The 27,915-nt window shown below is 37.8% G+C and overlaps 1 long non-coding RNA gene across 1 annotated transcript in view; it reads right to left on the reverse strand.

Annotated features, from left to right (window-relative positions):
* LOC144365581 (uncharacterized) overlaps positions 1-27,915 on the reverse strand; it is a 78,617-nt gene that overhangs the window by 49,547 nt on the left and 1,155 nt on the right. The gene's annotated exons all lie outside the window — the stretch shown is intronic.

Genomic DNA, 27,915 nt, shown 5'->3' on the forward strand with positions numbered 1-27,915 from the left:
TGAAATAGGTACAAAAACTTTTAAAAACACAGCAAATCAAGTTTTCCAGCACATCAAAAAAAAAAAATCATAAGATGATCAAGTCGTATTCATCTCAGGTATGTACTAATTATTCAACATACGCAAATCAATAAACATGACATTTTTTTTAAACAAAAACCATATCATCAGCACAATACATGCAGAAAAAGCATTTGAGAAGATTCAACATTCCTTCAGGATTAACACTCAACAAAGTCGCCCATGGTGACCTACACCTATAGTCTCAACTACCTGGGAGGTTGAAGTGGGAGGATCACTGGAACCCATGAATTCAAGACCTTCCCACACGTACATGTGTGTGTGTGTGTGTGTGCGTGAACCCAGAGCCTTGTGCATGTGAGGCAAACACTCAACCAACTGAGCTATAATCCCCAGCCCCCAGACCCCTTCTTGCAAAAAAAAAAAACTTATCAACAAACTAGGTATAGAAGGAACATTTCACAATACTGAGAGCTGAATTTGAAAAACACACAGTCAATATCATGTTGAATTAGAAAAAGCTGAAAGCATTTCCTCTAAGGTCTGGAATAAGAGAAAGATGTTTAGTATCACCACTCTCGTGTAGTATGCTTCTGGAAATCTTAGCAAGTGCAATTAGGCAAGAGAAAGAAAGGGCATCCAAGATGGAAAAGAAGTTGTTAAATTACCCAGGTTTGCAGATAATATGATCCTTTACATAGAAAAAACTAAATATTCCATCAGAAAGTGTTAGGACTGATAATTCAGTAGAGTTGTAAGATCAAAAAAAAAAAAGCAATCGTTTTTGTTTGTTTGCTTTTGGGCAGTGCTGGGGATCTAACCTATGGCTTCACCATACTTGGCAGGCATTCTATCACTGAGTTATAGCCCAGCCCTAAAAACAGCACCATGTTAAAAAACTGATAGTGAACTTTCTGAAAAAGAAATTGAGAACACAATTCCATTGAACCATAAAATATTTAGTAATAAATTTTACCAAGGAAGTGAAAGACTTGTTCAGTAAAAAAAAAGTACAAAACTCTGATGAGGGGTTGGGGTTATAGCTCAGCAGTAGCTTGCTTCTCACATGTGAGGCACTGGGTTCAATCCTCAGCACCACATAAAAATAAATAAAGATATAATTTTTAAAATGATGAAATAAATTATAGAGGAAACAAAAAAATATATTCCTGTTTGTAGATGAGAGGAATTAATATTGTTAAAATCACCATACTACTCAAAGTGATCTACATATTCAATGCAATTCTCAAACTGCCAATGACTTTCTTCACAGAAATAGACCAAAAAAGCCAAAGCAACCTTCAGTTGAAAAGCAACAAACCACAACTGTAGACATCACAGTAACAGACTTCAAAATCAACTACCACAAAGCTATAACTAACAGAATAGCTAAGTGCTCACATAAAAACTAACACATAGACCAAGGGATCAGGAGAACCCAGAAATTAATCCACATTCATACAACCAACTGATTTGACAAAGGCACCAAGTGGAGAGAAGACGATTTCCTCATTGAATGGCAAAACTGGATGTACATATGCAAAAGAATGAAACTAGATCCCTTCTTCTCAGTGTACACAATTAACTCCAAATGGATCAAAGATCTAAATGTTAAAACCGAAACTATGAAGTTACTACCAAAAAAGGGGGGCAGGGGGAATACTTAAAAACGTTGGCATAGGCAATAATTTTTGGATAGAACCCCAAAGTCACGGGCAACAAAACAAATATAGGTAAATAAGATTATGTCAAACTAACAAGATTCTGCACAGCAAAGGGAATAATCAACAGAGTGAAGAGACGACCTTCATAATGTGGGAAAATGTTTGCAAACTATGCAGTAGGGAGTAATCTGCAGAACATAAAAAGAACTTGAAACATAGAACACCAAAAGTACAAACAATCCAATTTAAAACTGAGCTAAAGATCGGAATTGACATTTCTCAAAAGAAGACACAGCCAAGCATGGCAGCTCACACCTGTAATCTCAGCTTCTCAGAGAAAAACAAAACTCAAGACCAGTCCAAGAAACTTAGTGAGATATTTTCTCGAAATAAAAATGAAAAGTGCTCAGTGGTAGAGTACCCTTGGGTTCAATGCCTAGTACTGAAGAAAAAAAAAAACATACAAATGGCCCAAAAGAATATGAAAAAATTTTTTTCAATTTCACTAATTATTAAGGAAATGCAAATCAAAACCATAATGAGATAGCCATTCTAACTGGAGTGGAATGCTATCATCAAGATAAAAATAAGTGTGAGGAGGATATGGATAAAGGGGAACTCATACTCTGTTGGTGGGAAGGTAAATTAGTTCAGCCATTATGTAAAACCTAATGATCTAGCAATGAGCAATTCCACTACGGGTTATATATCCAAAGAAGATGAAATCATTGTTATCAAAAAGATCCCTGCACTGCCATGATTATTACAGCACTATTTGCAATAGGTAAAGTATGTAATCAACCCCAATGCCCATCAGTGGATGAATGGGTAAAGAAAATAGGGTACCTATACACAATGGAGTATTATTCAGCAATAAAAAAGTAAATTCTGTCATTTTCAGCAACAGGAATAGAACTGTAGGTCATTATGTTAAGCAAAATAAGCCAAGCCAGACAGAGAAAGGCAAATACATATGTTCTCACTCATTTGTGGAAACCAAAAACTTGGTCTCACTGAAGAATAGAGTGGCATGGTGATCACTAGAAACTGGGAAGGGAAGTGGGTGGCCGTGTGAAGAGGGATGGAAAAGTTAAAAGTAGGGGCACAGAAACACAGAGGAGGAATTTGTTTTGATTTTATATAGCACAGTGGGGTAATCATTGGTTTAAAGAACATATGCTATATTTGAAATGACCAGAAGAGAACAAAATTCCCAACACATAAAAATAATTAACACTGGATGATGTAAAAGTGCTCATTATCCTATTATACATTATATATGTACCAGATCGCCATAAAATACCCTATAAAGATGTACAAATAGTATGTCTGACTTTTTTAAAAGTAAGAAATAAAAGCATTCCTTCCTCCATTCCAGTTGACTAGTACAGCTGAAACTCCATACTTAACATAGAACTACACCCGAGGTACTGGTCAAGGAATAACCACAAATCCACTACCACTCAAATTTTTACAAAAGTTCAGTTGAGAGTAATAATTATGGACAGTGGCCTGCAGAATCTATAGCCCATTTTTCCCTCTAAATAGCCTAAAATGTTTTCCTAAAACAAGCCAGACCAACAAAGATCCACAAACCTGACCACATCTTCTGAAATCCCCCTCTCTCCTGAATTGCCTTTTACTGAACTTGGCTTCAGCGTTCATTATACCTTATGACACAGTGGGGATGTTTTAAGAAACAGCCCTATGAAAATCTGTCAGACTTATTGGAGAAGAGTGTCTACTTTATCACATAGTGACTTCTTTGTGAGGATTTACAAGAGAAATTTCTTCCTGGTCTCTCAACCAGAAATAATTAGGCTACTCTTGAGCAACTGGCTTGTTTTTATCTCCTAAACACTGTGCATTATATTACGGATCATTTTTCCTTCTCTACTTTGTCTGCCAAAATAATCTTAGGAGCAAATATGTGGTCAGTCCCTAGCAGGACCATAGGAACCAACAATTTCTACTTTGTGTCTCAGCTTTATTTCCAGCTTCATTGTTGAGTCAGTAAAGATCATGGAGCCAGAGGACCTGGGTATTGAGCCCCTGAGCTTGACCACTTAAAATTCGTGTGGTCTTCATCATCATCCATGCCTTAGTTACCTCTTCTATAAAATGGAGAAAATAGTTCTCATCTCCAGGGATTATTGTCAGAACTAAACAACCCCATGTGTGCAAAGTGCTCAACAGTGTGTACCTTATAGCAAATGGTTCATGTTTAGATACTATTCTCACCTCACCTTTTCTACTACTTTTTGGTGATATTGATCTCTTCCAATTTTTAGTGTAATCTGTTTTTTGTTTTCCTTTTTGTGCGTATTTATTAAGCCATCCTAAATGTTCCCTGGAAGAAGACTGAATGGAAACAAAAGCAAATGAGTGAAAAAATGCCAAAATGTGTGCAGCATCAAGTTAGAAGTAATCAAACACACTAACAGAATAACCACAATATGGATTATCATCTAGATAGACCTTAAAGTGACATTTACATTTTTCAGAAGTTCCAGAGGTCTAATCATGTCCTGATTTGATCCCAATTACAATTTGTTCTGATGATGGGTTCTTTGAGGGAAACACACACACACACACACACACACACACACACACACACATATACTCACACACACACAACAGTTCAAAGATCGCCACTCAAGACCACCTGGAAGTGTTCCTTCTTAGAAAAGGAAAGACCCTAGGCAAGGCATCTTGCTGCTTTATTGTCGATTCTATGAAGGTCAGGGTCTCTAAAAGAAGCTTTCCTTCAGTTGCTTGGCTGACAACTCCTCCTTTGCTTGTGGGTGTTGAAAGCAGTTCAGATAAAGGTTGGAGAGCTGAGTATGGCCACACACACCCATAATCCCAGCTACTGGGGAGGCTGAGACAGGAGGATCACAATTCAAGGATAGCCAGGAGAAATTATTAAAACCCTGTCTCAAAATAAAATTCTTAATAAGGGATGAGGTTGTAGCTCAGTAGCAGAACACTTGCCTAGCTTATGCAAGGTCCTGGGTCCAATTCTCACCAGAGCCCATCAGTAAATGTCAGATATCCCACATAAAGAAAAGTGTAAAAAAGAAAATGATGTTATTAAAAAGCATGGAAAGATTTTACTCCTAAGCATGAACTATACTTTGGTTAAAGTAAAACCTTTTATTTGTTTTACTTCTCTGCAATTTAACCAGCACTGCTGATATACACTGGTCGAAGTCTATTTCTTACCTACTTTTCTTCTTTTGCTCCCACTCTGGTCATAACTATTACAAGAGCTGGTGTTGGTCTTAGATCAGAGATCATCCAGGGAACCCCTTGCTATTCAAAAATAACTTTCTTCAAATATTACTTACTTGCTATGCATTAAAGCTTATTCCTTGGGTTTTGAACACAACAAGCTCTCTCCTGTTATAATTCAAGTAACCTCCAGAAACTGTCTCGTATTAGCCTCCTCGGACCCTTGAGATAACTATTTAATTCCCAACTACAAGTATGTTTGCATAAAGGAAAGGAGTTTTACTATATTTTACTATTAATATTAAGAAGTATTTACTTATCATACACCACGGGCTCAATAGTCATTGGACTCAACATTCACTCAAGGAGCATCCTAATGGGAGGAAACCAGGAGCAAACAACAAAGCTATAAAAGGGGAAAGAAGGGTAGGGAAGGGTCCGGGGCTGGAGTTGGAGAGGCACTGCTCCAATGGGGTGGTCAGGGAAGCTCTCCCTTAGGGGAGAAGAGGATCACAAGAGGCTTGTGATAAGGGAATGAGTTGCCCTTAGGTGCAAGTGGAAACCACCCAAGAAGGGAGAGAAAGTCCTGCAGTTAATTTGGCTGGTTGCTGAGCAGAGAAGTCCAGTTCTGAGTCGCAGTCTTGGCTCTGTCGGCTCCCTGCCCTGCTTGACCTCTTCTCTCAGATGCAGGCCACAATACCTGCCCTGTCTGTACCTTGGAGCTACTGAAGTTTGAGTTTATGTTTAGAGAATATTTTGAGCCCTACAGGCAAAAAACTTTAGGAAAGCACAAGGTACGATTATGTTATTTTCCCCGTATTTTTCTCCTGTCTCTTTCGATTTGGGCTGTTATTTTATTAAAAAAAAAATAAACAGAGCCAGTGGCCTATTCCTCCCTCTCGGTAAGCTGTCAGTTTAAACATGCCTCGTCTATCAAGGGCAGTCCTGAGACCATCCTTCACACTGAAGAGTCAAGGTCAACATGCAACTAAAAAAACAAAATGCTCTACTATTAAGGCAAACCGTTTCCAGGCTGGGCTTACCTGGAGGACCCCTTACAAACGTTCTTTTCGGAAGAGCAAATGAACGCAGGATCTCTCTGCATCCTTGAGGCAGGAAGGAGAGTTGTCTAGATAAAGCTCTGACAGTGAGGGGAACAGAATCTTCTAAGGCATAGAAATTACTTTTTCTAGGTCTGCATACTTCATCTAGGCTCCTTTCATAGCCCTCAGATTTTATTCTAATTTCCTTCCATTATCATTTAGCTACATTAGAAATAGAATGATCCAGGAAGGAAAAAAAAGTCATTTAGGAAAAATCTAGTACTAGAATATATTGAAACAACAAAAAGGTTTGAAGTTGAAGTCTCTAACTAGTTAGAATGACATTTTGAAAAGATAACTATCATGGAAAATGTCAAACATATTTGTGAAAATAGAGGAAATGGGTTTGGTTGGTTGGTTGGTTGGTTGGTTTTCTGTTTGGCTGGTCTTCAGATTTGTTTTGGAGATGGTTTTTTTTTAGTGGGAAGGGGTCAGTAATAAGGATCAAATCCAAGGCCTTGGGCATGTTAAGTGCGTGTTCTACCATTAAGCTACATCCCCAGCCCCGAGAAGACAATTTATTTTTTTTATTGGTTATTCAAAACATTACAAAGATTGCAGAATCACGTCGGTTACACATCCACATTTTTACATAATGCCCTATTAGTAACTGTTGTATTCTGCTACCTTTCCTATCCTCTACTATCCTCCCTCCCCTCCCCTCCCATCTTCTCTCTCTACTCCATCTACAGCAATTCATTTCTCTCTTTGTTTATTTTCCCATTCCCCTCACCTCTTATATGTAATTTTGTATAACAATGAGGGTCTCTCTCCATTTCCATGAAATTTCCCTTTTCTCTCCTTTTCCCTCCCACCTCATGTCTCTGTTTAATGTTAATCTTTTCCTCCAGCTCTTCCTCCCTGCTCTGTTATTAGTTGCTCTCATTATATCAAAGAAGACATTTTGCATTTGTTTTTTAGAGATTGGCTAGCTTCACTTAGCATAATCTGCTCTAGTGCCATCGATTTCCCTGCAAATTCCATGATTTTGTCATTTCTTAGTGCTGTGTAGTACTCTATTGTGTATAAATGCCACATTTTTTTTTATCCATTCATCTATTGAGAGGCATCCGGGTTGGTTCCACAGTCTAGCTATTGTGAATTGTGCTGCTATGAACAGCCATATGGCAGTATCCCTGTAGTACGCTCTCTTAAGGTCTTCAGGGAATAGTCCGAGAAGGGCAATAGCTGGGTCAAATGGTGGTTCCATTCCCAGCTTTCCCAGGGATCTCCATACTGCTTTCCATATTGGCCGCACCAATTTGCAGTCCCACCAGCAATGTACAAGAGTACCCTTTTCCCCACATCCTCGCCAGCACTTGTTGTTTGACTTCATAATGGCTGCCAATCTTACTGGAGTGAGATGGTATCTTAGGGTGGTTTTGATTTGCATTTCTCTGACTGCTAGAGATGGTGAGCATTTTTTCATGTACTTGATTGATTGTATGTCCTCCTCTGAGAAGTGTCTGTTCAGGTCTTTGGCCCATTTGTTGATTGGGTTATTTGTTTCTGAGAAGACAATTTAATGAGCCTCAGATACTCATAATGCAACTTTAACAATTTTTAACCCTTTGCCAATTTGTCTCATCTATGCCTGGTCCCAACTCTGTATGCCTCCCTGAATAATTTTTAGGCAAACCTCAGATATCATATCACCAGTAAATACAGCCTATTGATTCTCATTATTCTTAGAAGTTATGTTCTGTAAAGTCATCCTAAACACTGAATTATGAGATGCTAAATCACTACTCCCAGGAAAAATCAGGGTTAGATTTCTATAAGCCTCTGGTCACAACATGTCAACCAGTCAAGACATAGTATTGTTTCTTGTATGTTTCTGTTTAAAGACAGCAGATTTAACATGCACTATTAACTTGCCAATATTGATCTCATGGCCAACAGCATTATACTGCATGCTTAAATGAAGCTTATCCAACACCTACATATTTTGATACAGTCATCTGTCTTATACTTAGAAACATTAGCCAGCACCTCAGCACTCTGCTTGGAGATCACGTTAAGCAGCAAAATGACCAACACAAAGTGCAAAAATGTGAAAAATCAAGACACTAAATAGATTCTGAGAAGGACAACAACTCAAATTCTTTGCCACTCTGAACATGTCAAGCAATGACAGCAAAAGCTCCATGAGTATTGGTTTAGGACTTACGAATACATTTTAGTGAGTAGACAGAACCTCAAACATGAATCCACAATGTCCATCAACAGTATTTTGATATAAGCATATTTTTAGTAACAATTTTTCACCTAAGATTAGGAATTAAAAATAGGAAATTTTAAATGGCATTTAGCATTCAGACAGTAATTCAAAAATTTATTAAGTGTCTACTGTAAGTTTTAAGGTTGGTTGTGACCCAAGTTGACTAAAGATAGGATGGTGATTATATAAAGTCCTAACCCAAATATTATAGGAATTGCAAATATATCAAGTTTGAAAAAAGTTTAATGTGTTGGAGGATGAGATTCCATCAGCATAAGGCTCCATTCAATATTAATATTAAAGTTCTGTGGAAAGTAATCTACTTTCTCACATCCTTGAGTAGTTAGCTATTCAGTCATGTACTGATCGGTTTTATGTTTCTCTTGTATTGCTATATTAAAAACACACACTTAATGCAATTTTTGGCTGCTTACTGTTTGCTTAGTAAATGTCTATTTGTAACATAACTGAGATCCTCACTTACATTAGCAATTTGGGGGGGGGCAGTGCTGAGGGTCAAACCCAGGGCCTTGAGCATGCTAGACAAGCACTCCACCACTGAGCTCACTATCAGCAATTCTATTTTTCAAAAGTGACAAGATATAAGCCTTCCAGCAATGTGATTTATCCAGGGGTTCTCTCTCCACAATGTCAGTAAGTTACTTTCAGATGTGTACAAAGTTTCCTTTTTTGTTGTTTGTTTTTCAGTGCAGGAGATGGAACCCAGGGCCTTGTACATGGTAGCAAGTGCTCTGCCACTGAGCTACATCCCCTGTTTCCCTACTGGAAATATTGATGGCACCCCTCTTAAAGCACACTGGCTTGAATCTTAGTTAATTGGTGAATGCACAGCTAGACCTATACAATGGGAAACCTGTTAAATGGAACACATACCAAGAGTCTTTTGCTCTGGAGCCCCAAGAAATTCTCTTCCTGTCCATCATTCCCACAGACCCTTCAATGGTGTTATGGAACATTTATCCTTTTATTGATAAGTCTAGTATTACAGGCCAAAAACATTCTTTTCTGAACAGTGAAGTTACAAACCTCATTCTAATCTCACAATTCATGATGTCTATTGTAACAAAAACTACATAATTTTAAGTAAATGAATTTGATCTATTATTTCTATTTTGGTCATAGAAAACCACACTGTAGCACTGCCATATTTGAACATGTGAGTACTTTGGTGTCCCAGACTCAAAAATACTAGAGATTTAAAAATTCAGGAAAGTTGTGTTCCTATGTGAATAACTCCAAGCTAAAAACAAAATAGCTATAAGGATTCTAGTTAAAATAGTTTAATGACATTTCCCCAACATGAACAACAAATTCTTCCTTGAATCTTTGACTGAAATGTAATATATTTCAGAAGAACCATTTCAGAAGAACCATTTCAGCAGGCTTAAGATATAAAAACCACGATTAAATCCTGCATTAAGTTCTACTCTTCACCTTTATTTCAAAATACTAAATGATAGACCATGCTGACATCAAGACAGCAATGGCGTTTGTGTGTATTAAACAGCATCTCATTTATAGGATGATTCCCAGGATGGTACACAAATTTAATCTTACACAAGTTTCCAAAATGATCTAACATTACCAGGCAAATAGAAAGATATTAAAACCTAAATAATGCTTTATAGTACTTAATAAAATAGGAAGGTAGATTAATACACTTGGGCCTTCATTAAAAAATTGAAGCAATTAAAGATAATGGTCCAATACTCAGCACTGCTGCTCTAGTAACTCTCTTTTCTGTCATATGCAATTCACTCACTTCAATCTTCAATCCCTCATGAATCCTTAAACCCTCTTTAGATACCCTAATAGTGTCCTTATGCAAAATCCTTCAATTTCCTAAAGCTTCATTTTTAGCCAGTTTGTTGTCCTTAATTCTGCCAAAATTATGCTTCTGAAATACCATGATTTGCATTTAAGCTTTTAACAGCCCCCTCACTATCTACAGAATGTAAATAATCTTTATAGTTTATCATACAAGGGGCTTTTATATCTACCCTACCTTTCCAATTTCACCCTTTTTGGTCTACCTCATCTATCCGTACAATTTTATTTTTACCTTTGACCCCTTTCTACGTGTCCAACTTAACCCTCACTTTTTTTTGATCCTCTTCCACCTTCGATCTCCCCCTCACACCATGTAATCTGGTCATATTCAACTAATGCCGGTTCCTGAAAGGTCATTCTATTTCTTTATGTCTCTGTCTTCATACACACTATTCTCAATCATAGTGACCATTTTCAACCATAATAAAGAGTCATAGCAATGTCAATAGTCATTTTAGTTTCTAGGTTTTATTATTGTTGTTTGTGGTGCTGGGGATTAAACAGGGCCTTGTGCATGCTGGGCAAGAGCTCTACCACTGAGCTACGTCCCCAGCTAATACAATTATTATAAACTTAATGAAGAATACAAGAAATTGATTATGTTAGGGTAAATTGAAGTGCTCCCTCCAAGTCTAGACTACCTCCATTCTAAAACTGTCCTCATCACAACTATTGACAACAACTTCCACCCTAGTGTCCCTTTTCTGCCCTCCCCTTACATTACTAGAGACTTATCATTCCCTAATAAAGCAAGACCCTCTCTCAGCTTTGATGGTACTATACTCTCCTGGTCTTTACCCCCACTGTCCACACCTGATTAGTCTGCTTGATTGTCTCCTTCTTGACCTTTAAACGTTTGAGTAACTCAGGAATCCATCCTCAGCCTTCCCTCTGCTCTTTATGTACATTCACTTGTTAGACAACTGACTCATTCCAATGGCTTCAGATACCATCTGTTGTCAAGGACTCCCACATTTAGGTCCCGTCCCAACTTCTCTGCCAGGCTCCACAGTCATTCATCCATCTGCCTTTTTGACATCTTATGGGGAATGTACTACCTATTTCATATTTAACATAATCAAACAGAACTTTCTGTCCCTCTTCCTCTTTCAAAACAATTCTGTATTCATTTCCCAACCTTTATCATCTAAGTAAAATGGCTCTAGAGTTGCTCATGTCAAAACCTAGGCGTAATCATAGATGCCTTTATTTTTCCCCCTCTACATCTTTTCAGACTTATTGATGCTAAAGTCCAAAATACACCCCAGCTTCCATCTCCAGCTCCCCAGTATTGCCCATTTGTCCTGTTCACTGCATGTGCTACTTAACAGCCTCCTCGCTGAACAACACATTTTCCACTTGCTTTTCCACAACTTGTTATTCATGGAGTAAATAGGAGTGATCTTCTAAAGTAAAATGTTAATTCCTGACTGAGGAATCCTCAGTGGCATCCCATTTTAATTAGAATAAAATGAAACCTTCTCCATAGTAGACAGCAATCTTGTTGATAATAAGTTCTGTTAATTCTCTACCTATTTGACATTGTCTTTCCCTTTTCCCAATATCCTCCAACCACACTAGTCTCCCTCTTCTGTGGCCTCCTCATAATCTGTTCTCTACCTCTGGGTCTCCTTATTTTCTGATCTTTCTACCTACAATATATCCCCAAATGTGACCGACTTCTTGTCATTTAAATTTCAACTCGAATCTTACCTATACCAGCCAGTTCTTAAATCTTGCTGCTCTTATTTACAATAGCCTAGTTTAAGAAATTCTCAAAAATAAGACAGCAAACAAGTGAGGAGGAACCAGTTTTAAAGAAAATAAGTTCAATTTAGGACTTGTTGTGTTTCATGTAAACTAGATACCCTGCAACCCAGGCAGTTAAATAAAAGGAACTGGGCCCCAAGAAAAAGTTATGATTGGATACGTAGCTGAGCACATGCGAGTAGTTGGTTTGCCTCAGGAAATCAAAGAAAAAAATACAAAAAAGAACTGAGGATAGAACATTATGAAATGCTTTTACATTGATGGAAGCAGGAAAAGGAACCCAGACCAGAAGGAAAAAAAAATGGAGTAAGAAAACCAGCAAAGACCAGAGGAACAAACTCAGGAGAAAGAAACTTCCAGAAAAATGAAATGATAAAACACTAAAAATGGTTTATTGCTTTGGAGTCAAAAGTCATGATAGCCTAGACTAGAGCTCAAATCCAATCTCAGTGGATTGAGGGTAAAAAGTGGAAGCTATGACAATGACTGCCTATTTATATAAAATTTCTGTCTTTACCATATTATAAACCTCAGGAAGGCAGACCCCAAATTTTCCAGTATACTTACATTTGCTAGAACTCAGTGCAGTGTGCAACACAGAGTTAGTGCTATGGTTTGGATGTGAGGTGTCCCCCAAAAGCTCACGCGTGAGACAATGCAAGAAGGTTCAGAGGAGAAATGATTGGGTTGTGAGGCTTTTAGCCCAATCAGTGAATCAATCCCCTGACAGAGATTAACTGAGTGGTAATTAAAGTGGTAGGGGTGGCTGGAGGAGGTAAGAACTGATGTGTATATTTGTATCTGGAGAGTGGAATCTCTGATTCCTGATGTGAGCTACTTCCCTCTGCCACCCTCTGCTGCCATGATGTTCAGCCTCACTTGAGCCCTGAGGAATGGAGCCAGCCTTCTCTGGACTAGGATATCTCAAACTATGAGTCCTCAAACTTTTCCTCCTCTATAACTGTGCTGGTCAGATCCTTTAGTCACAGCAGCAAAAAAGCTGACTAAAGTAGTTGGTATCTCTTCCACAAAGCACTTGATCAATGAAAGGGTGAGGCTGGGGGAGGAGAAAAAGAACAGAAAAATAAGGGAAGAGGACAAGGAAATAAAGAGAAATAGAGAAAGAAAAAAAAGAAACACAAGGAAAGATAGAGCCGTCTGCAGATAAGAATGTAATCATTTTCAGAATGGGAACATACTGAGTGTATTTTTTCATGGAAGCAAAGACAATCCAAAAGTAGGGCTGGGACTGTGGCTCAGCAGCAGAGCACTTGCCTCTCATATATTGGCACTGGGTTTGATTCTCAGCACCACATAAAAATAAATAAAGGTATTGTGCCCATCTACAACTAAAAAAAAAAAATTTTTTTAAAGGCAATCCAAAAGCAAGTGTTTTAAGACATAGAAAAGAGAAGAATTCAGAGAGAAAGCTCTGAGAGGGAATTGAGAACTAATATAAAGATGATTAATATTGATAATGAAAATTAAGTTTTAGTAAGATAATGTCACAAATGATATATTGCTGTAACTTTCTTATCAATTGGTGTACTAATGCAATTATGTGAAATAGCTAATAATTTTATCACCTTAATAATTTTGTTGCATCCTTAACAGTTCAATTATAATTTATGATGAAAATTTATATGAAAGAAATCATAAATATAATCTTCAAATAAGATAAATGACTGAGTATCTTTTTAAAATTCATTCTGCGTTGCCAGTATCAGAACTAATAAAGAGCAGTAGAAGAAAGAGAAATAAGATCTAAAGATTCTAGTGTAACTCATCTATTAGTCTATGTCCATTGAGGAATGCAAACTTCTTCCTACCTCCAAAAAGGTCCGGGGGGGGGGGGGCTTCATTAGTCATTCAACTCTATGCAGTATTATACTAATGTTGCCAAAATTGAACTGTTATAACAACTGTATATTCCTACCTTGAGGACAAGGTTCTACTGATTGCTTTGTGCTATTTTAAAAACTTACCTTGGCCTCATCCCCAAACCCAAGGGTACAACTCTGAGCTTTACCCAATTTAAATCTCAGCTGAAGACAAAATCTCAGTTGCTTCAAAAACTAAGTTTCTAAGGAGCCAACATCAGATTCTTCATTTGTTTCTGAGGATATTTGTAGCTCTATCCTCAGTGATAATCATTTTTCAAGAGAATAGCGAGATTCAGGAAGTTGAAGAGGTTTGACAGTGCAGCTAGTTAATGAAAAAAGTAGGACTAGATGTCAGGTTTTCTTATTCCTAGGCCAGTTCAATGGGGTGCTCTTTTAAGATGTTTGCAAATACTATACATGACTAAAATATTAATTGTGCAATTCTGTCAGTTGCTTCATTGGTGAAATGACCCCTTTCCCTCTTTCTAGATAAATTTAACTTTGGTGTTTGCTTTGATGTCATGCACTGAAGCTTGTAGTGTGGTGAGTTAATGTCTGCTCTCCATCAGGTTATATGAGGTACATGTGTGAACTTGGAGCATGCACATTTAGTCCATGTTCAGTACTGTGTTTCTCTGTATTTAAACACATCTGCATAGTTTTCAGTTAGAAAAAGAAACCAAAATAGTGCTGGGAAAACTAGAAATCCATATGCAACAAAATAAAATTAAACTCCTCTGTGTCATCATGCACAAAATTCAACTCAAAGTGGGTCAAGGACCTAGGAATTAAACCAGAGACACTGCGCCTATTAGAAGAAAAAGTTGGCCCAAATCTCTATTATGTCGAGTTAGGCCCCAACTTCCTTAATAAGACTCCTATAGTGCAAGAATTAAAAATTAGGAATCAATAAATGGGACGGATTCAAACTAAAAAGCTTCTTCTCAAAGAAGCAATCAGTGAGGTGAATAGGGAGCCTACAGAATGGAAGCAAATTTTTACCACATGCACAGACAGAGCACTAGTCTCTAGGATATATAAAGAATTCAAAAAACTTAACACCAAAAAAACAAATAACTCAATCGATAAATGGGCCAAGGAACTGAACAGACACTTCTCAAAAGATATATAAGTCAACAAATATATGAAAAAATGTTCAACATCTCTAGCAATTAGAGAAATGCAAACCAAAACTACTCTAAGATTCCATCTCACTCTAGTCAGAATGGCAGCTATTATGAACATAAACAACAATAAGTGTTGGCAATGATGTGGAGAGAAAGGCACACTCATACATTGCTGATATAAGGATGCTGATTCATAATGGGGTTGGGGGGCCATAGGAGTATCAGATGAATTCTAGATATGGTCAAGGGGAAGGAGGGGAAGAGAAGGGGTATGAGGGTAGGAAAGATGGTATAATGAGATGGACATCATTACCCTAAGTACATGTATGAAGACATGAATGATGTGACCCTACTTTGTGTACAACCAGAGATATGAAAAATTGTGCTTTATAGGCGTAATATGAATTGTAATGCATTCTGTTGTCATATATAATAAATTAAAATTAATAAATTTTAAAAAAAAGAAAAAGTAGTGTCATGACCTAAAACAAAAGCTGCTAAAAGTCATAGGGAGACCACCTAAGAGTAAAGCTGACCAAGTGACTACACTATGCTTTTTCCCTGCTTCTAGCCCTTCTATAGTTGCTTTGAAAGTTCAGCAAGGCCTTGGAGAGAAGAAATGGTTAGAAAGACATAAGCACTTTCTCTTTTTTACAAATTGGTGAAAATGAATTCATCTAGGGAGTTTTAACTTCTCAAGTATCATTCACTCTAGGAAGCCTTGTTTTCTCATGTTTTAGAGCATGCAGGGTCCCATTTGACTCTTCAAAAACAAACTTAAATGCCACTTTTCTATTTCAGTTGTACCTACCTTCATCAATTCAGAAAACAGCTATCTTGTCCATTGATGACCAGAACCCCTGTTCCCACTTAACTCTGAGGTCTTTTTTAAAATTCTAATTTGTTATCTCTGGTTGTATATAAAGTATATACACACCATTTGTGTCCTCATACATGTACTTAGGGTAATGATATCCATCTCACTCCACCATCTGTTTTACCTTCCTGCCCACTCCCTTTCCCTCCCACCCTTTTGCTCTATAGAGAGTTCATCTAATCCTCCCATGCTCCCTCTACCAACCCCACTATGAATTACCCTCCTTATATCAGATAAAACATTAAACATTTGGTTTGGGGGGGGATTGGCTAACTTCACTTAGCATTATATTCTCCAACTCCATCCATTTACCTGCAAATGCCATGATTTTATTCTCTTTTATTGCTGAGTAATATTCCATTGGGTATATATACCACATTTTCTTTACTCTGAGGTCTTTTTAAGACTCATTAGTGTCCCTTGCCATGAGGATAGACACTACAGAAGTAAAGCTTGTTTGGGTATAGTTAATTTATCAGAATAAGCATTATATGGTATCTAGAGAGAACATTGAAATGATTTACATAGTATTTTGTTCTCTTTTTAATGGGTTGACTCCTGTAACTTGAACCCTTGGCTGGCTGTAACAGACAGTGCTGGGCGCTCCTCCAGCACCCACACCCTTCCCAAGTCACCCACCTCTCTGCATCACCTCAGAGCTTCTCAGCCCAAACTGGATTTTGTCCCAGCACCTTGTGGACACGGATAGCTCTACGTGGAAGGGCAGCTTGCCTGGGCCTCCATCTGAGACAGCCTGGCCCACCCTTCCTCCCTCTTCACCCCAACACAACTGAACTACAGGGGAGCTCCACATTCCAGGGTTTCTTTCAACCAATGAGAAAAGAGCCACAGGATACACTTTTCCAGCATAGCCCCTAAACAACCTCTCGTAGACTCTTATTTTCCCCTCAAACTCTAAGAATTCAGTCTTTTGAATCTTTGCAAACCTCATTCCTTCTAACATTTCTTTAGGAATTGTCCAACTTAAGTTGTGGAAGAGAAAGATGAAGGGAAAAAGTAGGGTATTTTATGGATATAGAAGCAAAATAACACATGGTTCTTTCCAGATAGGCTTGCCACTGCAGGGTGCCAACAGAGTGATCCTTTACCCATATTTCTTGGCACATGGAAGACACAGACACCCCCAAAAACACACCTTTAAATTTTTCTTCAGATTCTCTTATGCCCACTGCAATTCCCCCTAGCCTTTTCTCCTCAAACTTCTCTACTTTCAAAATCCAATCTTTATAACATTCTCACCTTATCTTTTTTCTTAAAGTCCCTTTCTCACTGAAAAGCCTGCCTCTTTGGCACTGGCTCAATGCCCCTTCTTCAAATCTGAACCATAAACAAGGATAACACTTCTGGAAGTTTTCTAGGGGTGACAATACCTTAGGAGGTGCAGAATGGCTCAGGGTTCACATCACAGCAGTGGCTCTCAACATGTGGTCCCCAGAGTGGCCACAAGCAGTGAAACTTGGAAATGAAAATCCTCCATCTCACTCTGGACTGCTGAGTTGGAAACGCCCAGAGTGGGGCCTATAAATCTGTTTTCACAAGTCCTTCAGGTGATTCTGATGTAAGTTAAAGCCACAGAGTATGGTAGTAACTAACCATTGCCACATGGTTCTCATCCAATCCTCATTACATTTCAGAATCACCTTCAGAGCCCTGGGGAGCATTTACACTTATAGATTCTTGGGACCTACCCCCAGAGATTCAGTTTCAGTTGGACAGGATGAGGCCCAGGATTTCTAAATGATTTTAGTGTCTGTGCATAGTGCTAAAACATTGCACTGTCCTCAAATAAGAATTACATGGGAAAAGATATTTTTCTATTCCAGAAGGTTCGACTGAGGAGGGAAGGGAACAGTATGGTTTTCCTAATTGATCTGAAATATTTAAATATCTTTTTTTGTTGGGGGGGGGATCCTGGGGATTGAACTCAGGGGTACTTGACCACTGAGCCACATCTCCAGCCCTGTTCTGTATTTTATTTAGAGACAGGGTCTCACTGAGTTGCTTAGCCCCTTGCTTTTACTGAGCCTGGCTTTGAACTCACAATCCTCCTGCCTCAGCTTCCAGAGCCACTGGGATTGCAGACTTACATTTAGATATTCTCATAACCTAACTCTAAGTTAGTCATTTACATATGTAGACAGCAAGACTGCATGTTCAATTTTTTTAAATTTGCTTTATTAAAGTATATAGTCTTTAGAGTTTCAGAGGAGCACATGTGGTAGAACTGCTCAAAGTAAGCCCAACTATTCCCAGCATCATAGACACCCAGATTGGCTACAGAGCACTGTGGTTCAGTGATGGCTGGCTGGGTGCCCTTCCCCCTTAACAAATTTAGCAATCCATTAGGATGGTGCCCTGGACAACTGGCCTTCTCACACCCTCCTCACCACCCCCAATCCTTTGGAACTCAGCTACAATTCTGCTAATGTCTACAGACAAAGGCATCATTTTACTCAGCTTTTATTAATAGCAGCGAGTGTTAGAGACTTTGAACACTGAATCTGGTCGGGAGAAACGTTAGTGGCGGGGTGTGGATTTAGGCATTACTGTCACCTCATCAGGCCGTGTTTCCACTTTCCTTTCAAAAGAACCAAAATAGACAATGGAAAAAAACACCAATTGCAATTTTCCAAATGGAAATGAAATACTGCTCTGGGGGTTTACTAGTGAAATTTATGTTTAGATAAAGTAACATAAACAATTACACAAATCTATTTTTGTGTGTGTGTGACTTAATCTGCCTTCATTTACTGCCAGCTGATTTGATTTAGGGATCTTTCTTTCAACTTCAATAATCATATAGCATGAGTTATAAATCATAGAATCTTTCAAGAAAATTAAAGGTTGACCCAGCATATTTAAGTTTCAGTATTTTTATCTTCGTTGCATGAATTACCTTGATTTTCTCTTAACAGTAAAATAACCCTCAAATCCAGAAAGTTATCTGGTTACTGCAGAAACAATTGCTCAGCTGTAGTTCAGGGAAAATCACCAAAAGTCATGTGGTATTTATAAGGAACTTGAGTGCCAGCCTGTCTCCATGCCCAGCAACAATAAAATGTTTTTAATATCTATTCCGTGCTCACAGTGTGGTGAGTGAGTATAAAAGAAAGACAGAGAGAGGCACTGTGGTTGTCCAAGTGAAAATGCCTCTGGTCTTTTGCTAAGGATAATCTAAACAGTTCCGGGAATGTACGTCCACTGCAAATACTACCTGCTGAGAATTCCATAAAATCTGGAATCTTGTCTTGGAAGTCATCTGCAAAACCCAGTGAAAACAAAATTGAAGGAAATACTACAGAGATGATTTGAGAACTGGTCCAAGTCAGAAACATCGCTGATGTATAGGTTGTCAATGCTACGAGACATGTAGAGAAGTGCTCAAGAGAAATGAAACTTGAATTTCTCCTCCCACAAACTACAAGTGTACAGAGCCTAAAGGAAATTGGGGAGGAAGTAGACAAGTTTGCATATGGAGACCCCAATCCCTTCTGAACTTCCAAGTGATTGGAAGTTCCTATCTGAGGACCTAAGAAGACTTGGCCAAAGGCACAGTGGAAGGGAAAGACAAAGCCCCCCAAATAAAAACAGGCATTGTGGTGACAAAGCAGACAAGGCACCTAGCCAACTCACCAAAGGGAAACAGAGCTTCTGGGCCCTGGTGGTAGCAGATTCAAAGCCTTGATATGACCTAGAGGTGTAACCTTTGTAAGGAGCCTTCTTGGCTCAGTTACACCAAGGTGGAAGTTTTAGCCCTCACATACAAAAGAGCCAGTAGAGTTAGGGCAGTGTTCTTCATTAGACCTGGTAAGAGCACATGCAACAGGACATGCAAACTCTAAGGTTATGCCTCTTCAACTTCCAGGGGCCCTCTGGAATACTCCACCCCTGCATGGGAGTACAAGTGGTGATCCTAACCTATGGAAGAAACTCATATGGTGAACCCAAAGCTACCTAGACTGGACTGACCCTTCAGATTGGAGTAAACATCGTGTGTGAGGAGGGGGTGCTGAGCACATTGAGGGTTTGATGTACTTGACTGAGTATTAAAATGATTCCCTGTGCTAACTTGTCTAGTTATGCCAAGGTTGTGGGTTCAATCCACGACAGGGCAAATAGATAAGATAAAACAGAGTCCTTAGTAAGCAACATATTTTGTAATTTTTTTTTTTCCAGACAGGCCAAAGTTACCCAGCGACTCAAAGATTTGTGTCTCTCTGCTCCCCTTTTAAGTCATTACAAATGAAAGTACAGCTCTGAGGAGTGATTACACAGTAAAATAATAATAATAATAATAAAATAAAATATAACAGACTTTTAAAGTGTCTCTACTGAAAATAGATGATAATATTATCCCCCCAGAATAAGGACATAATCTTCAGCCTTAGCTCGTGCCCATTTTCTGATTAGTCTGCAGATTAGTCAAATCTATAGAGCCAAAGTTGACATCGGACCATTTATGCCTCAATAGTAAATGAATATTCAATACAACAAAATGACAATATTAATTTTGGTAGAATTTAAATGCAAATAGCAGACTAAGGAGGTGGCAATATTTGAGTCAATGTTGAAAGACGTGTGTAAGCTAGTCAGTTTAAGAAAAGCTACAATTGTTGAACTCTGAGAGTTGCAAAAGATAATACATTGAAACGTTCTTCATAGGGAATTTAAAATATTTTGGGCCCACAAAAAAAATGTATTTAAAATGCTGATTGCATATTGTATTAGGAAAATAAAGCTTACAGAATTATAGTTGATAATTTGAAAAATTAGACATTTTAAAACTCATAAAAATCAGTGATACCTGTGAACAGGTAATACCTGTTGTACCAGAAGTAAGCAGAGTGCTGAGGGCTCTCTGTGCATGGTCACACTTGGTTGTCTAGTAGGTAGGTTATATTAGGTAGGTGATGTTGTTACTCCACCTCTATAGATTGGGATGTCAGGTATATGACTAGCTCCTGAGTTTACCCTCCTCACCATGAAGTGATTAAATGTCTTGTCTTTATTACCCTTTCCAAATATAATGAGCATATTGAGATCCTCAGAAATGTTTATCACCAAAGCACAGGTATGTTGGGAATTACTTTGTTGGCACAAGTTGTGGAAGTGAATGCCTGGGCTCTCAGACGTTCTATTTTTCAATTTTTCACTGGTTTTCTTTGACTTTTGCTTCTTAACTATTTTTGATGGTTTTACTATATTTTCCCCTCTACATCTTTCCCAAATTATATGCAGACTGCCAAATACAATCTTTGAATGAAACATTTTGGTTTAACAGAAATGAGAACCAGGGGAGGAATAAAAAGATGTTTTGATTTTCTAGCATTTTTAAACCTACTTTTTCTTATGTAACTGGAATCATTATGTTTATAACTTTGAGTCCTACTTTATTCATTTATATTCCTCCATAAGCATTTCTTACTTTATTAAACACTACTCCCCAAACATTTAACAGTTGATACTATTTTATCAAGTGGCAAAAAAAAAAAAAAAAAAAAAAAACAGGTCTCTTGACCTGTGCTGTGATATAAAGCTAAATTTGAAACTCCTACTTTTGACCTTGAGATCTAGAAACTAATCAGTGGATATTGCTCTGAAATGATACCTAAAAGGCTATTGCAATCAGTAAATTACATAGCATGTCACACTTGATCAATTTTTACTATATTAACAGTGTTTACACGTTTCTCGAGTTTCACAGGGAAATCAAATAATTGACCACAGCTGGCAGTATTTTATTTTACATGGAACACCGCAGCTGGAGGAATTCCAGCCTAACCTTGAACAGGGCTCTAATTGACTGCAAACATTTAGGGGCAATGTCTTGAATGCTGGCTGATTTTCTCTCCTTTCATTTTGTGTCTGAATGTTTTTTCAGAAATATTCATGGCCTTCACTAATATCCAGGGAGAACCCAGGTGCCCAACAAGCTTTGTTCCAGCAATGAAAAGCAGCTACCCAGCCTTGCAAGATATAACATAGGAATATTCTACTTTGTGAAATATTGAAACTCATTTGAATCCTTCAAACTTAATAGATGTTTCAAATCATTAAGCAAGGACAGTACCTTCAGAAGACTTATTTTTCACAGGGTTTTTGTAAGCAAGAACAAAATAAAAGTGAGACAATCAAAAGAGAAATAAAACATTTTTTCTGTTTCATGGGTTTTCAACCTCTGACTGATATGTCATATTTTACCTGAATCAATTGATTTAAAGCAGAAGTGGTGTGTGTGTTGCAGCTTTGTTAATATCAGGTTTATTCTGTGGGAATGTTAAAATACCATTACAATAATTTGGTATTAGAAATGTCAAGTCTATTCTACTGGCATAATCCACAAACTATGAAATCAACATGTTGTATGATTTAGAATTTAATTTTCCTAAGGATGATTAGTTTTCACTTGGCACTGCAAGACAAAGGGGTGGGGGGGAGAAATGGCCAAAAGAAGCATTTTCTGAGACATTTCCTTGACTTACTAAAAATAGAGACTTAGAATCAAAGAACCCAAACTTATTACAGCTGCTTTTTCTTGACAGAACAAAGCATGCTGCTGTCCACAGTAAAGGCACTTAAGGTCCACACTTGAAATAACAAAAATAATCCTTAAAAAATCAAATAACTACAATATGTCATTCCCTAATCTTAAAATATAATTAAGAGCCAATTGGAATCAGCTGAATAAAACATTTTCTGATATGTATGTACATATGTAATTCCCACAAACTCTAGTCTCCTACAGAATAATGTTAATGTTAAAACTTTGATAAAACAACTTGTTTCAATTTGGGCATACTTTATGTATACAGCAACATAAGAATAAATATAAATTGTTTTCAATTTTAAAATGTAGGTTTAAAATATCTGCTTTCCCAGCCAGCAGCTTTTAAGTCATTCTATTTTTAGCAGACTTCAAGCTTTTGCTTTCAGTGTTTTCAAAATCTCACTTTTAAGAAAACATTGGCTGGCAACTTTAAACATGCCCCCAGTTTCTACAGGCCATTTTTCATGGCCTTTCCTAGGTTAACATAGACACTGCTGTCATACACCCTACCACCAGGCATCAGCTTTAGGGGTGTAAGAAATCTTGTGGGTATATTGTCCTGCAAATTACTTGAATAACACCCAAAAACTTGTGTCATCTAGCACTTAAAACAATTAGTAGTTTTTTTAAGTGGTAAAGTACATGTCAAAATTATAAATTGTTAGTAAGATGACAATAACGTCACACAATTTTAAAAACTGGTAATTTCAGTTTATGTGACCCTAACATGTAATTGCCAGAAAATGCAGGCTTTATTATTATTATTATTATTATTATTATATTTAACCCTAACCCATAATAAATGCCTGCAATCCTTCCCTTCCATGGGTGTCAAATAGAGCTGTTGTGTTGGCAGAGTGTCTTTTGTGACATCGTGTGTGGGAATTTAGTAACCTTTTCATGATCACAATTAGAAATAACAAAGAGGTATGTATTTATTCAGTATAAATTCTTAGCATTACTAGTTGGCCTAGGCTGGTGAAGTTATTAGACTATTTCCTATCTAGTTCATTGTGTTTACACCTGGGTAAAATAAGCTTGTGGTGAGAGGGTTCTCATGCTTAAGGCTAGACACCCGTTTATAGGGCAAAAGGCAACAGGGCCATTTAACTTTTAGCGAAGTGTTTTTCCATTAATTGGGCCACACATTCTAACAAGCACCATTGCACACAGTTTGGTCCTGAGAAGATTTGCAAGTGTTTTGTGTGTCTTTTGTTAGTTCCACCATACAGTTTACCCTGGATTTAGCAGACTACAGTTATACAAGACCTTTCTTAATTGCTTTTCATGCATAGTTGGGAGACACAGCAGGCAGTCTTTAAGCAAAGGTTTTGTGGTCCCTAAATGGTAGCTTTAAGTGCCTGCTTTCCTGTGTTTATTGTTGACAATTCAATTAGCATGCCAAAGCCGCTGTGTGCTGTCCAAGGCAGGGTCAACCAGACTGCACATGCAACTAATTTTATTAACAGAGAGCAAAATTAGCTGCGGTGCATTTATCTTACGTATTTACTAAAAAGCATCACGGGAAAATTGAGCTGCTTTTCCCAAATTTAAATTCATCTTGTGTAAAGTCAGAAACTTGAGCTTTTTTTTTTTTTTTCCATTTGGTAGCTAATGAAAAGTTATTCCTTCACTCTCTGTTCAAGCTTTAACAAAAGCGACACTTGGCAACAAGGAGATGAAGACCTCATATCTCTTGAAGGTTTTCTTTTCATAAAAGGTGACTTCTTTAACCAAAAAAAAAAAAAAAAGACCAGCAGAATGCTGAATTATTTAGCCGCTTGTAGTAGTTTAAATGTAACTGGTGAGAGACAGCAACAGTGCAGTTACGTGTAGGAAAGCTGAGGGAAGTAGAGGGGTGGATGAGAGAAGCTCCTAGGGTAGAATCTGGCTCTGTCAGAGGATTCTGGAACAATCTGCTGGTATGGTTGCCTTCTGGAACTGCATGCCACTGTTCCCCTGGGTGCATTAGAGCTCGGGGGTGAAGGCAGATCTCATTTGGTAATAAGATTGGCTACAAAAACCATGTATGACTGTCATACAGTTAACTTGTCCAGCCAAAAGCAGAATTGGAGTTATTTTTCAGATTCCACATTTTGGTACTGTTGACTTCAATTGTGCTAACATGTACTTTTTAATTGGTTTGACTTTAGACAATGAAGTTGGAGGACAGCTGAAGAAAGTCTGAGTTGGAGACAGAAATGATAAAGGATATAACCCCATAAGGAAATAGCATGGGGTGGCTATCTGCCCTATTTAGTTTACATACCTAAAATTCTACAAATAGGCAGAATTTGAAAACTGCATTACTTTTCTTTCAGCACTGCTGGCAATGTCGCCTGAATCATCTTAGTTTAATCCTATCATAGTCTTTGCATCTTTTCCCACTTATCTCTAAAACATTATCTTACCATTAATTTGTAATCTTTTTTCAAGCACTTTATTCTCTGAGCTACATCTCCCATCATTTTTATTTTTTATTTTGAGAAAGGATCTTGATAAGTTGAATTGCAATCCTCCTGCTTCAACCTCCTTGTAGCTGGGATTACAAGTGTGTGCCACCATGCCTGACTTACTTCACACTTCTGTAGAGTTTAATACTTGAACGCCAAGCATCTCAAAAGTGTTTTTACTCCTAAAGCTCTTGTGTTGGCTTGCCTGTTGTGCTTGCATCTTTTATCATTTTTTGCTAAATTCCTCACTCCTGCTCTTTTTGTTGTTGTTAAGCTTTGAACTAAATACTGCAGAAATTGTGTGTAAAGGGTCAGAGGACAGAAGTCCAACAAATATGGGGTATAAAAATCCATAGGTCACCAACTGTCATCAAAAAATAGAGAAGAATCAGAAGGAAGGGGTTCTGAAGATAAGATGCAAACTAATTCGTACAAAATCTACTGATGGAAAACTTCATATGGAGCTGAATGCTGATTGCCTCTTGCATTCTTCATGTTGCAGTAACAGATGGTACCCACCAAGAGATTAGTTCTTTGCAGGCTCATGATCTCCTTCCTTATCCCAAAGTTATTTCAATACCAACATAGTCTCTAAAAGCTTAAATGAAAACATTGCTTTAAAATAATACTTTTACTGCATTTGCAACTACTGATTTTGTATACTGGTCTATATTGTCTAAGGAAAAGGTAAGATTTTTTGTTGTTGTTGTTAATACCAGCATAAAAAAATTACTCCCCTCTTATAATATACCTTTATTTCCCAAACTTTTTTAAAATTAAATTTTATTTTTTAGTTGTAGATGGACACAATACCTTTATTTTATTTATTTTTAAGTGGTGCTGGGGATCAAACCCAGTGTCTTACACATGCCAGGCAAGCGTTCTACTACTCAGCTACAACCTCAGCCCCCATTTCCCAACCTTTTGAAAAATCTCTAATACTATAGACAGTACACACAAATATAGATATGTCAGGATCCCATACCAACAGATCACTGATGTTTAATTGCAGTTGACACTTTGAACTTTCAGTTAGACTCAAAAGAAATTCCAAAGACAGATTAGCTGATATTTTTCTTACTTGCTTATCTGCAAAAATAAGTTTTTAGCTCCGGGAAAAATATCTCCGAACTGAAACCTTCTAAGGGCAAAGTTTTAACCCACAGATGCAATGTTGGCCACATTTCATGTATGCTTTAAGAACCTGATCTCTTCATTGATTGAAATGATTCAGTGATGGTCATATAATTGTTTCTCACAGACCACAAAGAAATGTAAACTAACTCAGATAACAGAGTTAAAGTCTGATTTATTGAGATGGCACTGTATACATATTTCACATGCCTAATTCATTCCTGCACACTCCAGTGGGATTAAATGATACAGATCATGTCTAAATCCATAATCCTTCTTTTAGATCACCTTCAAAGAGATGTTGACATTGACATAGTTACACATGTAAAGCCAGATCCATTATAATATTAACAAATGCCTTCCTAGATATTCCTGATACGAATTTTTGTGATTATTTCAACCCCTGGCAGTACTTCTACCTAACTCCCAAAATCTTTTACTAAGAATCCTGCAGTTCCACTGAAAGCAGCTCTTCAATGTATTCCAATTTTTAAACTTTGTCTTATCTCAAATTATAAAATGAGAGGCCAATAGTAAGAATAGAAATAAAAACTGTAATTATTTTAGAAATATATTTGCCAAATAATACTGAGTTTTTAAAGTTTTCTTCTAAGTTGCAAGTTCGTGTATCTGACTACTCCCAACTCAACACCTCCCTACTGAGCAGCTCATCTGTATCTCAAATGCATCACAACCACATCAGAATTCTCAATCACCCCCACTCAGCATCTGCCTTCCCCTGGATCTTTCTGTCTAGCCAGTAGCAGCACTATCATCAACCCATGGCTCAAGTCTGAAGATTGCTCAAATCATCTTTGGCTCTTTTCCCAACTCTATCCATCCACCAGCTAGTCCTGTGATCAAAATCTAATATATACCTTTAATCTGTCCACTTTCCTCCCTGGCCTGGGGTAGAAACCAGCCTAATCCAAATATGTCACTTCTCACCTGGAATACCTCAACAAGCTCCTTTCTCTGCTCCAACCCTAAAACCACATCAGTTCTAGAAGATCTTTTAAAAACATAGATCTGATGTGGCTCAAGCGGTAGTGCGCTCGCCTGGCATGCGTGCGGCCCGGGTTCCATCCTCAGCACCACATACAAACAAAGATGTTGTGTCTGCCGAAAACTAAAAAATAAATATTAAAAAAAAATTTTAAAAAAAAAGATCTGATCATGTCATTCTCCTGCTTAAAACCAATGATTTCACCCATCACTTTCATGCAAACCAACTCCTTAGAATGGCTCCTGTGACCCTATGTATCACCCCTGCCACTTTCTTCAGCATATCTCCTACCTTTCTCCCAATTTCCCATCAACTCCATTCACAGCCTCTCCAGTTGACTAGGCAATTACCAACTTCAGAATTTTCTAGTGGCCCCTCAGACCTCCTGAACTGCTGTCACCGCATCAAGCTTCCCCTTGTCCTATTGGAATTAATTGAAATGTGCTTTCCTCAGAGAGGTTCCAAGTGTGAACCCAAGCTGTGTAAAGCCTGAAGTGTAGATGATTTGCGAGGGGAATGGGTAAATAAACAAGGAGAGAAGTGAAATACAGTAGATGGGGTAGAGAAACAAGATGGGAGGGGAGGGGAGGGGGGATAGTAGAGGATAGGAAAGGGAGCAGAATACAACAGTTACTAATAGGGCATTATGTAAAATTGTGGATATGTAATAGATGTGATTCTGCAATCTGTATTTGGGGTAAAAATGGGAGTTCATAACCAACTTGAATCTAATGTATGAAACATGATATGTCAAAAGCTTTGTAATGTTTTGAACAACCAATAAAAAAAAAATCTTAAATTTGCAAATTATGCAAAAACTCATTGGTCACAGAAAAACCCAGGGCCTCTGAAGGGGCCAGAACAAGTGAAGGACCCTAAGCTTTATACATATGAATTTCACGTTTCTAATTTAGTGACCACCCTTGTGAAGCTGGTTTTCTCCCTGCTCCTTCTCCACCCGCTCTGTGACTGCCTCCTGTTTATCCTTCCTAGCACATCCCAG

This window comes from Ictidomys tridecemlineatus, chromosome 7 (assembly GCF_052094955.1).
Source record: "Ictidomys tridecemlineatus isolate mIctTri1 chromosome 7, mIctTri1.hap1, whole genome shotgun sequence".
NCBI classification, from domain to species: domain Eukaryota; kingdom Metazoa; phylum Chordata; class Mammalia; order Rodentia; family Sciuridae; genus Ictidomys; species Ictidomys tridecemlineatus.